The following is a 12,339-nucleotide window of genomic DNA, read 5'->3' as shown; positions in this document are numbered from 1 at the left end:
AGCACTCCAAGGCTGCGGGGAGCGGCAGAGGTCCCGGGTAGCCAGCGCGAGCCCATCGCTTCGCGTTTCCCTTTCTGCCCCTTGAGTCCTGCAGCAGAAGCGAGCACCCAGGGTGTTCCTCCAGCTACAGGCCAGCATTTCCCCCTAGCCACCTCGTGCCAAGCATCCAGCATGGAATAGCCAGGGGTCACAAAGCGCTCTGAACCTGAAAAGTGCTAACTAAGAGGAATCAAGCGGCAGAGGAGTGCCATTAATGAATGCCAGCCGCGGTTATGTAACCCCTAATCGTGAGCCGCAGCTTTCGGCCCCCATTGTTCCATTGTCAGGCCCCATTATCTGGGAACTCTTCCCCACCGACCACAAGAAATAGCCTGGGCTCTGCGGGTTTGCAAACTTTGTTGCTGGAAAGCTTTTCATGCAATTGTTTCTGCCCCGCGCTGTTGCCTTCCTCATTGTAGGGCTGTGGGTGTGTGCGGTGGCCCACACCCTACTTCTGTTGCCCCAGGACAACTCTGAAAATGAGCTGATCCAGCTCAGCCAGTGTTTTTCCTAAGAATTCTCTTTAAAAACAACAACGTTCAAACCAAAAACCACCACCCCCTTTCCCCCTCCCCCCATTTTCTTGAAGTGAAGCTTGTGCCGGGGAGCGATGCTGGCCCTGCAAGCCCAGAGGGGTGAAGGCTGAGCTTTATCCTCAGAAGAGAGTCCCCACAGGAGCAGCAGTGCCTGAGACCAGGCCTGAAGAAAGAAGGGAGCGTGGGGCACCTGGATTGGGCTGTCAGAGTTGGGGTTGCTCAGCCTGGAGAGGAGAAGGCTCTAGGGAGACCTTAAAGCAGTATTCCAGCCCCTAAAGGGGCTACAGGAGAGCTGGGGAGGGAGTTTTGACAAGGGCTGGGAGTGCCAGGCTGAGGGACAATGGCTTTGAGCTGGAGAAGGGGGGACTGAGAGTGGAGAGGAGGAAGAAATTGTTTGCACTGAGAGTGGAGAGAGACTGGCACAGGTTGCCCAGGGCAGTTGTGGATGCCCTCTGCCTAGAGGTGTTCAAGGCCAGTCTGGGTGAGGCCTTGAGCAACTTGGGCTGGTGGGAGGTGTCCCTGTCCATAGCAGGGGGTTGGCACTGGATGATCTTTAAGACCCCTTCCAACTCAAACCATTCTATGACCCTGTGATCTCTGGGACTCATTTGGAGAAGGGCATCTCAGTGGTTGCAGGTCTGGGCTATCAGTCCTCCCCTTTGGGCATCCAAGCTTTCAACTACCCTACATCAGCACCTCTTTTACCACTGCCCACCTGAAGGTGAGCTTCTGCACGGTATTTCTACCCAGGATTCAACATGAAGCTCATCTGGCACCAGTGCAAGCTTGTGAGTGAGTTTTATCTCTCCTGATGAGCTAATACAGATCAGTGTGGAAGTTTTCATGCCCTAGTGAAGAATATGTGGATGTTCATGGCACCTTCACACTGGTCAGTGTCAGACAGACCATCATGGTGAACTCTACAGCCTGGGTCACGGCTGCCAAGGTTGGCTGGGTCAGACTGCTCAGGCTGGCTGCATCATGGTTGTTCAAGCTGATGGGTCATGGCAGTCAAGGCTGGCTGGGGCATGGCTGCCCAGTTCCATAGAATCATAGAATCAACCAGGTTGGAAAAGACCTCCAAGATTATCCAGTCCAACCTATCACCCAGCCCTGTCCAATCAACTAGACCATGGCACTAAGTGTCTCATCCAGGTGTTTTTTCAACACCTCCAGGGATGGTGACTCCACCACCTCCCTGGGCAGCCCATTCCAATGCCAATCACTCTCTCTGTGCAGAACTTCTTCCTAACATCCAGCCTAGACCTCCCCTGTCATAACTTGAGACTGTGTCCCCTTGTTCTGTTGATGGATGTCTGGAAGAAGAGACCAACTCCACCTGGCTACAGCCTCCCTTCAGGTAGTTGTAGACACCAACTGCAGACAGTTTGGTTAGACCATGACTGTCCAGGCTGGCTGGGTCATGGCTGTCCAGGATGGCTGGGTCACAGCAGTGCAGGATGGCTGAGTCATGGCTGCCCAGGCTGGATGGGCCATGGCTCTCCAGGGTGGTTGGGTCATGGCTGACCAGGCTCATTTGGCCATGTCTGCCCAGTTTGGTTGGATCATGGCTGTTTGTGTTGGAACTATTGTCATTTTCACAGGTTCCAGGCTACAACAAACCACACCAAAAATTTACTTTCTGGTCAGAATGGAAGATTTTACTGAACTTTATCTGGGTTTAGAAGAGAAATTGTCAATCAAACCCAGAAAAAGCTGGGCAAGCAGCTTTTGGTGATCCATTTCTGAGGCCTAGAGCTTCTCTACCAACACCACACTTGAAAATTCAGTGCCTTTTTATTCCTTCTTTCACTGACAATGACACAGGAAGCTAAAATTGGCAACAAGACCCAACCAAGACATTGGTGCCTTTCATTCACCTTCAGTGCAAACTTCAGCACTGGCTTGGGCACCGCTGTTGCACCTCTTCAGTATGAGAGTGGTGAGACCCTGGAACAAGTTGCCCAGAGGGGCTGTGAATGCCTCTTCCCTGGAGGTGTTCAAGGCCAAGTTGGATGAGGCCTTGAGCAACCCGGGCTGGTGGAGAGGGGTCCCTGCCCATGGAGGGACATGTTCATTGGGGCAGATCATCTCTCAGGTCCCTTCCAACATGAGCCATTCTGTTTCTATTTCTATTTCTGTATTTCTATTTCTGTATTTCTATTTCTAATTCTTTCTATCTCTATCTCTGATTACCACTTCTATTATCTCTATTTCTATTTCTAGCTCTATTCCTATTTCCATTCCTGTTATTCTTTTGACTAGGGCCTGTATCAGAGTTATGAATATGTCCCACCAAAATGGTCTCAGAGAGCCACCAACCCATTCCTGAATGGCTTTCTCTGAGCACCTCATATCTTCAGGCAGCAGCAACCAGCAAAGGTAGTGATGCTTTTAAAAGGGTGATGGAGGTGAGGAACATTCACAACAGTGCTGCAGTGACCATGGCAAGGTCTCCATCCCTGAGGCTGCATCACTGGGGTCACCCTCCCTCTCCTTCAGGAGAGGTGGATTCTGGGATGCTGTTCTCATCAGATCATCTTTAGTGGATGCATCTTGTATAATCATAAAATGGTTTAGGTTGGAAGATACCTCAAAGCTCATCCAGTTCCAACTCCCCATCATAGGCAGGGACACCTCCCACTAGAACAGGTTGCTCAAGGCCTCATGCAGCCTGGTCTTGAACACCTCCAGGGAGAGAGCATACACAGCTTCCCTGGGCAACCTGTGCCTCACCACCCTCAGTGGAAAGAACTTCTTCCTAACATCCAGTTTAAATCTCCCCTCTGCCAGTCTAAACTCATTCCTCTGCATCCTGTCATTACAAGATCTTGTCAAGAGTCTCTCCCCAGCCCTCCTGTAGCCCCCTTCAGAAACTGGCAGGTAACTACAAGGTCTCCTCGAAGTCTTCTCCAGTCTTCAGAGCCCAAACTCTCTCATCCTGTCCTCAGAGCAGAGCTGCTGCAGCTCTCTGAGCATCTTGGTGGCCTCCTCTGGACTCACTCCAACAGTTCCATGTCCTGCTTGTGCTGGGGGTCCAGAACTGCACACAGGACTGCAGGTGGGGTCTGAGGAGGGCAGAGTAAAGGGGCAGAATCACCTCCCTTGCTCTGCTGGCCACACTGCTCTTGCTGCAGCCCAGCACACAGTTGCTGTCTGGGCTGCACTCACACTGCCCACTCATGTTCAGCTTTTCATCACCCCAGACCCCTAGGACCTGTTCCTCAGGGCTGCTCTCAGCCATTTGCCACACAGCCTGGATCGGTGCTTGGCATTGTGCTGACCTAGGTGCAGGACCTTACACGTGGCCTCGTTGAATTTCATCTTCTCCCCAGCTGGGTCTGGGCACTCCCAGCTGGCCATCCTCTGTCCCATCCTGTGTTTTGCACTGAAAGACAGGTGCAGAACATGCTTGGCCACCACTGGGCACCTCACCTCCTCGTGCCCAGTCGGTCCCAGTGCTTTCCCTTTAAGAGGGAGACAGACACAAGGCACAGAGGTTGTGTGTGCTGTGCAGGAAGCTGGGGCAGCCCAGGAGACCACTCTCCTGGGACCTCTGCATGGCACAGAGATGTCTACCTAACAATTGAGGGAATATTTTCCACCCAACCACCCAAAGAATCCATCTCGTGGTCCCCTCTTCGTTTGTGACACAAGGGAAAATGTGAAGCAGCCAAGACGTGTGAATCACTGTCCCAAACAACATATAATGAACTCATAAAATCAAAGGCAGGGTTTGTTTCAAGCCGTGCTGCCAGGGCTCCTTGGACATTGTCTGGAATGAATTTATGTTGTTACAAAACTCTCTCTCTGTCTCCCTTCCCTTCAAACCCTTCCTTTTCCTCTTCCTCTTCACACTCTGCTTTCCTATGAGCTTCATCACCTTGCTAGTTCTGAGTTTCATCCCCATTCTAGGTCCCTCTCACTTTTCCTCTCCCTCTCCTGCTTCCTTTTCTCTCTCTTTGCCCTGGTCCCTCCTTCCCAATACTTTGCCCCAACCCTTCCCCTCAGCTGCTGGCTCCCTCCATCTCTTTTTGTGGCTGGGGGCCAGGTACCTCCACCACTTCCCAGAGAGACTCATTTCCAGGACAGCTTCAGACAAAGGCGTTTGGTCAGTTCAGTAGGGATTGTACTGCCTGCTCTGTGTGATGCAGGCACATCAAGCCACCCTCCGGCTTCCCCTGGTGGGAGCTTACTGGTGCCCGGGGATGGGACAAGGGCAGTGGATGGAAACTGCAGCACAGGAAGTTGCACCTCAGCATGATGAAGAACTTCTTGACTGTAAGGGTCCCAGAGCCCTGGCACAGGCTGCCCAGAGAGGTTGTGAAGTCTCCTTCATTGGAGACTTTCCAGCCTTGTCTGGATGCGTTCCTGTGTGACCTGCGACAGATTCTATGGTCCTTCTCTGGCAAGGGGTTGGACTCAGTCATCTCCTGAGGTCCCTTCCAACCCTTAACATCCTGGGATCCTGCGAACACTGCTAAGCCAGAGCTGCTGCTTTCAGGCCTTTGAGAGCAAAGCATCTCTCAAAGCTCAGAGGAGATGCTCTGCAGCACAAACCCTTGCTCCGCACCCTACCCACGCCGCGCAGCAGAGGTGCTGCAGGAAGGGCAGCTGAGCCCCCCCGCCCCGGGAGCCACGCGTGGGGCGTGCGGAGGCTCCCGCAAGCACGCAGCATCCTCCCGCTGCTCACGACACGAGTTGGTTGCAGGCCCCCCGGGGGTAGGGGACTCCGCGGTACCGAGCCACCCGCTGCCGGAGCCTGCTCCCCGCCCCAGCCCCGCCGCGCCGGGGCCGCTCCGCGGGGGAAGGGCACCACCTCGCGGCGGCTGGCACCGGCAGCGGGCCCCGTCCTGGCACACGCGTGTCCCTGTGCCGGCCTTGGGGAGGGGACACACCGGCTGCTGGCACCGCAGAGAAGGAGGTGGCCGCAGGCTGGGCTGAAAGGTGGGTGTGTGGAGCCTCCCCCTCTGGAGAGACTCAAAAGCCGCCTGGCAGCGCTCCTGTGTGATCTGCTCCCCGTGAGCCTGCCCTGGCACGGGGGCTGGGCTGGGTGAGCTTGGGAGGTCCCTTCCAGCCCCTGCCGTGCTGTGACTGATTCTGTGAAAGGTGGGGTTATGGCGATGATGCCGACATGGGAGCACTGGTGAGGCTGCACCTGGAGTACTGGGAACAGCTTCATGCCCCTGGCTCCCAGAAGGGCATCGAGGGGCTGGAGCAGGGCCAGAGAAGGGCAGCAGAGATGGGTAGGGTCTGGAGAACAGGGCTGGGGAGGAGCAGCTGAGGGAGCTGGGAGTGTTTAGTGTGGAGAAGAGGAGGCTGAGGGGAGACTTCATTGCTCTCCACAGCTCCCTGAGAGGAGCCTGGAGCCAGGTGGAGGCTGGATTCATCTCACGTGCAACAAGTGACAGAACAAGAGGGAACAGCCTCAGGTTGCCTCAGGGAGAGTTCAGGTTGAATAGTAGGAAAAAAATTCTTTGCTGCAAGAGTGGTCAGGGATTAGAACAGGCTGCCCAGGGTGTTCATAGCTCCTGCATCTCCTGGGAAGAGCAGGTGTCAGTTGCTGGGGACAGCTGGGGAGACCAGCATGCCAGCAGAGACCACGTGTGGGGGCAGGCTCTGAACAGAGTGTGGGAAGGGTGAACTGCCTACCAGAGACTGGCAGCCTGGCAAAGGAGGCAGGCAAGGCACAGAGGATCCCTTGGCACAGAAAGAGGGGGATCAGGAGAATTATGCAATCATGCCAGAGATGATCCAGTAACTAAAATGGGATCCTCTTCTCTTGCAGCACTGGGGCAGGGGGTTCCTGGGATCAGCCATAGGAAGAGTCCTCCCTTCTGCAGCAAACTTCTACCTTTCCCAGTGAAGAGATTAAAGAAGAGCTTAGGGAAGGTAGCAAATAGGATCTCTTCCCTTCCTACCCAGCAAGGTGAATGGAGCCTGCCTGGGAACATGAACCTGTTCTTTGAGGCTTTCCTGCATGCTGAGACTCGGGGACAGTGAGGGGGCTGCTGTCTGGTGCCAATCCATTATCTTTCTTCTGGCAGGACTGGGCCCACCCTGCAGCAGGGCTGTCATGCAGTGCAGCCTTAGGGCTCCTGGCCCTTGCATCCCCCTGTTTTCCTGCTCCCTCTTGTCCTGCCTCATCTTCAGCCAGGCAGGAGGGTGAGGGGGTGACCTGGTAATACACATCTTGCTTGCACAGGGGACCGGGGACAGAAGTAGAGCCTGGCTCACCCTCTGCAGTGAGTTGGGGTTTGCTGGACATGGTTCCCCACTGCACTGACCCACCTCTGTGCTTCCCTTGACAACCTCAGGCTGTGCCAGGGCAGAGTCAAGTTGGATGTTAGGAACAATTTCTTCCCATCTGGGGTTCTCAGGCACTGTCCCAGGCTCCCCAAGGGGGTGGTGGAGTCTCCATCCCTGAAAGTGTTTAACAGCTGCGTGGATGTGGTGCTGAGGGACTTGTTTTAGTGGCAGTGGCTCAGCAGCAGTGGTGGGGTTCCGAGCTCTGGGTGAGTGGTTGGACTTGATCTCAGAGGTGTTTTCCAACCTCAGCAGGTCTATGGTTCTGAGTCTATGATGCCTAGGCAGGGCATGCCCAGCAGAGGGCAAGCGACGGCCGCGCATCGTCCCCCGCCACCGTGCATTAATCGCCGGACAAGAGAAGGAAGGCTCCGGGGAGAACTTCTGGTGGCCTTTCAGGACTTAAGTGGCCTATAAGAAAGCTGGGAACAGTGTTTTTAGCAGGGCCTGTTGTGGCAGGACGAGGTGTGATGGCTTTTAAATAAAAGAGAGAGATTCAGACTGAACATGAGGAAGAAATTCTTTGCTGTGAGGATGGTGGGACACTGGAACACATTGCCCATACAAATTATGGGTGTCCCATCACCATAAGTGTTCAGGGTCAGGTTGGACAGGACTTTGAGCAACCTGTTCTGCTTGAAGATGTCTCTGCAATGGGTCTGGGTCAGATGATCTTTGAAGATCTCTTCCAACCCAAACCATTCTGTGATGCTGTCACAGCTGACTCCCTGCCAGAGCTTTTGTTCCAACCACTCACAAACGCTCATGCCCTTCCAACAATCCTTGGTTAAACAAGAACCTGGGCTGGCAGCAGGCATGGTGCCTTCATGCAGCACGAAGAGCAGGAGGAGATGTGCACATGCAATAGGACCTTGCTGGGGGCAGAGCCTCCTGCAGACCCCAGGGTGACAGAAACAACACAGAGCATTCACCCTCTTCTCTCCCTGCAGCCCTCCCAGACCTGCCTCATGGGTGCAGTGGTCCTTGGACACCTGGGTCGTGGTGATGTTGCCATGCTGAGGAACACACAGCAGGGTCTCAGCAGTCCGAGTCCTACTACAGTGGCTCTTCCATTCCTGCCAATGTCCTCAGCTTCCCTATTTGCCCAACCCAGGTTCACACTTTCCCACTCTTCATCCTGCATAGAGGGAGCATGCAGGGAACCAGGAAACGGCTCCTACCCATCTCAGCAGGGCTTTCAGCGACGTGAGGCCTGTGGACAGCAGTCCCAGGACTTCCCTGTAGCATGACCTGTGCCTCTAACATCCCATACAGGTCCCAGGATGGAGGGTCCAATACCATCATCTGCATGTGAAAAAGAAAAGGAGTGCTAAAACGACTCTAAGGCTGCAGGTGGTGGCACAGCCCCACAACTCAACACCACCCTGTAGCAGCTGGGCCCAGCTGGCTCAGCATCATGGCCCATGTTCATGGCAGTCCTTCTGCGTTCTGGTGAGGAAAAATGCCTTCAGGTCCATCCCTGGGACAACTGCTGCTTTGGATCACCTGAGGATCATGCAGCTGAGCCCCTTTTGTGCCACAGCCTTGGTCAGCCCAGCTTGTAGTTAGCTCCATGCCAAAGTCCCTGATGATCACTGTGCTCACTCCCATCAGGCCCCAGGTAAAGCCAGCACTGGCCCTGCACTTGCTGCCTCTCTGGGCTGCTGGGGCTTTGTGGCTTGGCTTCCTGGAGAGAGACAGGAGGGCGACAGTACACCTGTAGCATCAGATTTAGAAAGCCTTGAGGTTCTCCTGTGCATAGCCCAGGTCTTTTCTGCTCTGTCACCTGGTGGCTTTGCCTTTGTTTATCCCCATTCCTGCTGCTGGAGTAGAGGGAAATGTTTTGTGCAATAAAGCCGAGAGCAGCAAACAGCCTTTCCCCTGGGACTGGTGGCCAGCTGGGGTCTCCTCCTCCTCCAGCATCTGCTGGCCGGCTGGGCCAGCAATCCTCCTTCAACCTGCTGCCCTGAATCAACAGGATGTGCAGAACCAGGGCTCCTCCGGGAGCAGGACGATGCTGGGCAGGCGCCTTGAATGCGATGGGTGAGCACCACACTGGCAGCACACCCTTCTCTCCCTTCTGGTACCCCTCTAGGGGCATCTAGGGAAAGGATGTCCCCAGGACAAGCTGGAAGGCATGGGTCTGCAGTGCAGTGAACAGGACTTCAGCGGGGGGCTTGGAGGAAGGATCTAGGGCCAGATTTTCAACTCCACTCCACCTCACACAGATGCTGATTACATGAGTTTCACCTTCATCCTGCCCCACTCGCAGGTGGCCTGGGGATGGTGGGTGGGGAGGACACACAGATACTCTTTGGGGAGCCTGGAGGAAGCTGTGCTGGGCAGCCTCATGCGGTGAAAGTGCCCCCGTTTCTCCCCCTTCCCACCCCCTGCAGTGGAAATGCCTTCGCTTCTCCCTCTCCCCACCCTCTGCGGTGGAAGTGCCCCCGTTTCTCTCTCTCCCCACCCCCACGGCCAAAACCCAGAGGCCGAGGCTGGCCCCGCGTGAAAAGCCCCCGCACTGCGGGATGGAGCAGCCTCCATCCTCCTCCCCGCCTGGTAAATCCCTCATTTCTCCTGCTTTAGGAAGCAGGGCCAGGGTTATCCTCCGTGCCTTCCTTGCGGCACCGGCCGAGCCCTTGACGACCCGTCCCTGCCACTCCGCGGCCACCCGGAGTGGATGGATCCGCAGCGGGCAAAGCCCGTTCCCGGGGGCGCGGTGACCCGGCAGCAGGTGGGAGCTGACGGCCACCGGGGCACCTCCGCGGCCGTGCCCCAGTCCGGGGTGGGCTGTCGAAGAGTGGTGGGACGGCTTCTGCTCCTCGCTCCCCTCCCGTGCCGCTGGGCTCCGGCCCCTTCCCGCTCAGCTCCGGTGCCGGCGGGGCGGCGGCGGGCGGCGGGAGGCGGAGGCAGGGCTGGCAGCGGCGCGGCGGGCGGTGCACACACGCACACACCTCCCTGCATGTGATTAAATGGCTCGAAATCTGCTTCTGATTTCCTCGGGGAGGTGACTTTTCCCTTCTTTTCAACCCGGGATTTATTGGAGCCTTTTTTACTCCGCTTCCAGCCAGTGCTCGCGGCTCAGTTTCTCCACTTCTTGCTTTTTCTTCCTTTTTTTTTTTTTTTCTTTTAATTTGTTTTGGTTTGTTTGTTTTTCTCTTTCCTCTCCCTTTCTCCTCTCCCTGCCGCCTCCCTCCCGCAGTCGGAGCAGCCGCGGGCGGTGCGGCGGAGCGGGAGCGGGCGGGAGCGCGGCCGGCGGCGGGCACGGCGCTGGGACCCGACTGCACCACCGGCAGCAGCGCTCCCGCTTTGCGCCGCTCCACCTTGTTTTCCTTTCTCTTTTTCCTTCCCTTCCCTGGAAATTTGCTATTACTGTTGAGGGTTTGTTTTTTTTTTCTTTTTCATTTTTCTTCTTCTTCACTGTTTTTGCCCTTTTTTTTTTTTGTTTGTTTGTTTTGTTTCTTTTATTGCCTTGCGATCAGCTCAGGGCAGGGGAAGCTGCCCCCCGCCCCGCTGCTGCCGCTGCTGCGCGGCCACGGCTGCTGTCGCCGCCTCGCTCCGGACCTGCCGCCAGGACTGGCCCCGCTACCTGCCCGGCTCGGTAAGCTGCCGCTGCTCCAACTTCCCAGTGCTGCCGGCCCCGGCTCCCCGCTCCCCTCCCCGCCGCTGCCTCCCTCCTGGCCTTTTATTCTCCACTTCCTCCCCTCCCCGATCCTTTATTTCCATCCTTTCACTGCCGAAAACGGGACCTCCCCGCCGCGGGGCCGCGGGTGCCGTCCGCCGCCGGGCACGGCCGAGCCCCGCTTCTGGCTCTGTTGTTGCTTTGGCCCTGCCCGGCAGAGCCTGGAGGGAACGCGGGGTGCTCGGCGCTGTACCGAAGCCGGGCGCTGCCGCACATCCCCCCTTGCCTGGGGGGACCGGAGCCACCCAGGGAACTAAGCCCCGGGCCCACCGTGGGTGAGGGTGCAGCAGCGGGAGCTGTGCCAGGCTGCTGCCCGCCGTGCCAGCTCTGGCTGAGCAGGCACGGGGCACACACGTGCTCTCCCTGCCCGCATCTCCTGCTGAGGCCTTGATCTGCTCAGAAGGTCTTCCCAGCCAGAAAGCCACCAGCCCAGGCTTGGGGTCTGTGGCTCATCCTGCCCCAGCACAGCTGTCTGACAGACCCTTCTGCAGGGTGGCTGGCAGGGTGCATTCCCTCTGGGAAAAGGTCCTGCAGGATACACTCAGCTGCACGGCAATCCTGAGACCATGCCAACTGGGACCTGCAGGCACCCACCACAGCCCAGTCCACAGCTGGGGTGGGGGTGGATGGTTCTGGGCAGGGCATGTGCAGGTGAATGGTGGCACAGGGGGAGGCAGGCCGGGCTGCTTTTGGTGGGTCTGCTTTTGCTGTTCCAAAAGAGTGGGTGGATGAAAATACCTTTCTCAGGATAAGGCGTGCTGGGGACATGGTGCTCAGTAGTCTGATGCCTGCCTTGGCTCTCTCCAAGCGGGGTGAGTGCTGAGGGCCCTGTAAGCAGGAGAATGAGCTCGTCTTGCTGGCTTGGCGCTCAGCCAGGCAGTGCTCACCCAGCTGAGAGCACCTTGTGAATGTAAGGGGCATAAGCTGGGCTGAGCATCCTCACCTCTGTTTGGGTCAGACCTGCAGTTGGACTGAGATGATGCTGGGCATAGACCTGGATGTACAAAGCCTGGGTGGCTGGAAACAAAACAGATCCTTCTTACTGTGCCCGGTAAGATCATGGAGCAGATCCTTCTGGAGGCACTACTGAGACAGAAGAATAGTGAAGAGGTGATTGGGTACAGTGAGCATGGCTTCACCAAGGGCAAATCCTGCCTGACAAACCTGGTGGCCTTCTATGAACAGGTCACAACATTAATAGATGAGGGGTGAGCAACTGATGTCATTTACCTAGACTTGAGCAAGGCCTTTGACGCTGTCCCACACCACAGCCTGGTCTCCAAGCTGGTGACACATGGGTTTGATGAGCAGACCACTAGATGGATAAAGAATTGGCTTGATGACCACACCCAAAGAGTGGCTGTCAATGGGTCCATGTCCAAGTGGAGGCCAGTGACAAGTGGAGTCCCTCAGGGATCAGTCCTGGGACCAGTCTTGTTCAACATCTTTGTGGGTGACATGGACAGTGCCACTGAGTGTGCCTTCAGCAAGTCTGCTGACAACACCAAGCTGTGTGATGCAGCAGACATGCTGGAGGGAAGGGATTCATCCAGAGAGACCTGGACAGGCTGGAGAGGTGGGCACAAACCAACCTCAGGAGGTTAAACAAGACCAAGTGCAAGGTCCTGCATCTGGGTCGAGGCAATGCCAGGCACAAATCCAGGCTGGGCAGTGAGTGGCTGGAGAGCAGCCCTGAGGAGAGGGACTTGGGGGTGCTGGTGGGCGAGAAGCTCAGCATGAGCCAGCAGTGTGCACTTGCAGCGTGGAGGGACAACC

At 56.4% G+C, this 12,339-nt stretch overlaps 1 protein-coding gene across 1 annotated transcript in view; it reads left to right on the top strand.

The window, feature by feature from the left end:
- The first annotated feature begins 10,455 nt into the window (after nt 1-10,455).
- The window catches only part of NTN3 (netrin 3), a 36,152-nt gene continuing 34,268 nt past the window's right edge, over nt 10,456-12,339 (top strand). The window contains exon 1 of the mRNA XM_064152681.1: nt 10,456-10,482. The gene's annotated coding sequence lies outside the window, so the exon portion shown is untranslated. The remainder of the gene's footprint in view (nt 10,483-12,339) is intronic.

This window comes from Pogoniulus pusillus, chromosome 13, assembly GCF_015220805.1.
Source record: "Pogoniulus pusillus isolate bPogPus1 chromosome 13, bPogPus1.pri, whole genome shotgun sequence".
NCBI lineage: Eukaryota > Metazoa > Chordata > Aves > Piciformes > Lybiidae > Pogoniulus > Pogoniulus pusillus.
The sequence above is the reverse complement of the archived record's forward strand: the minus strand, read 5'-3'. Positions and strand labels throughout refer to the sequence as shown.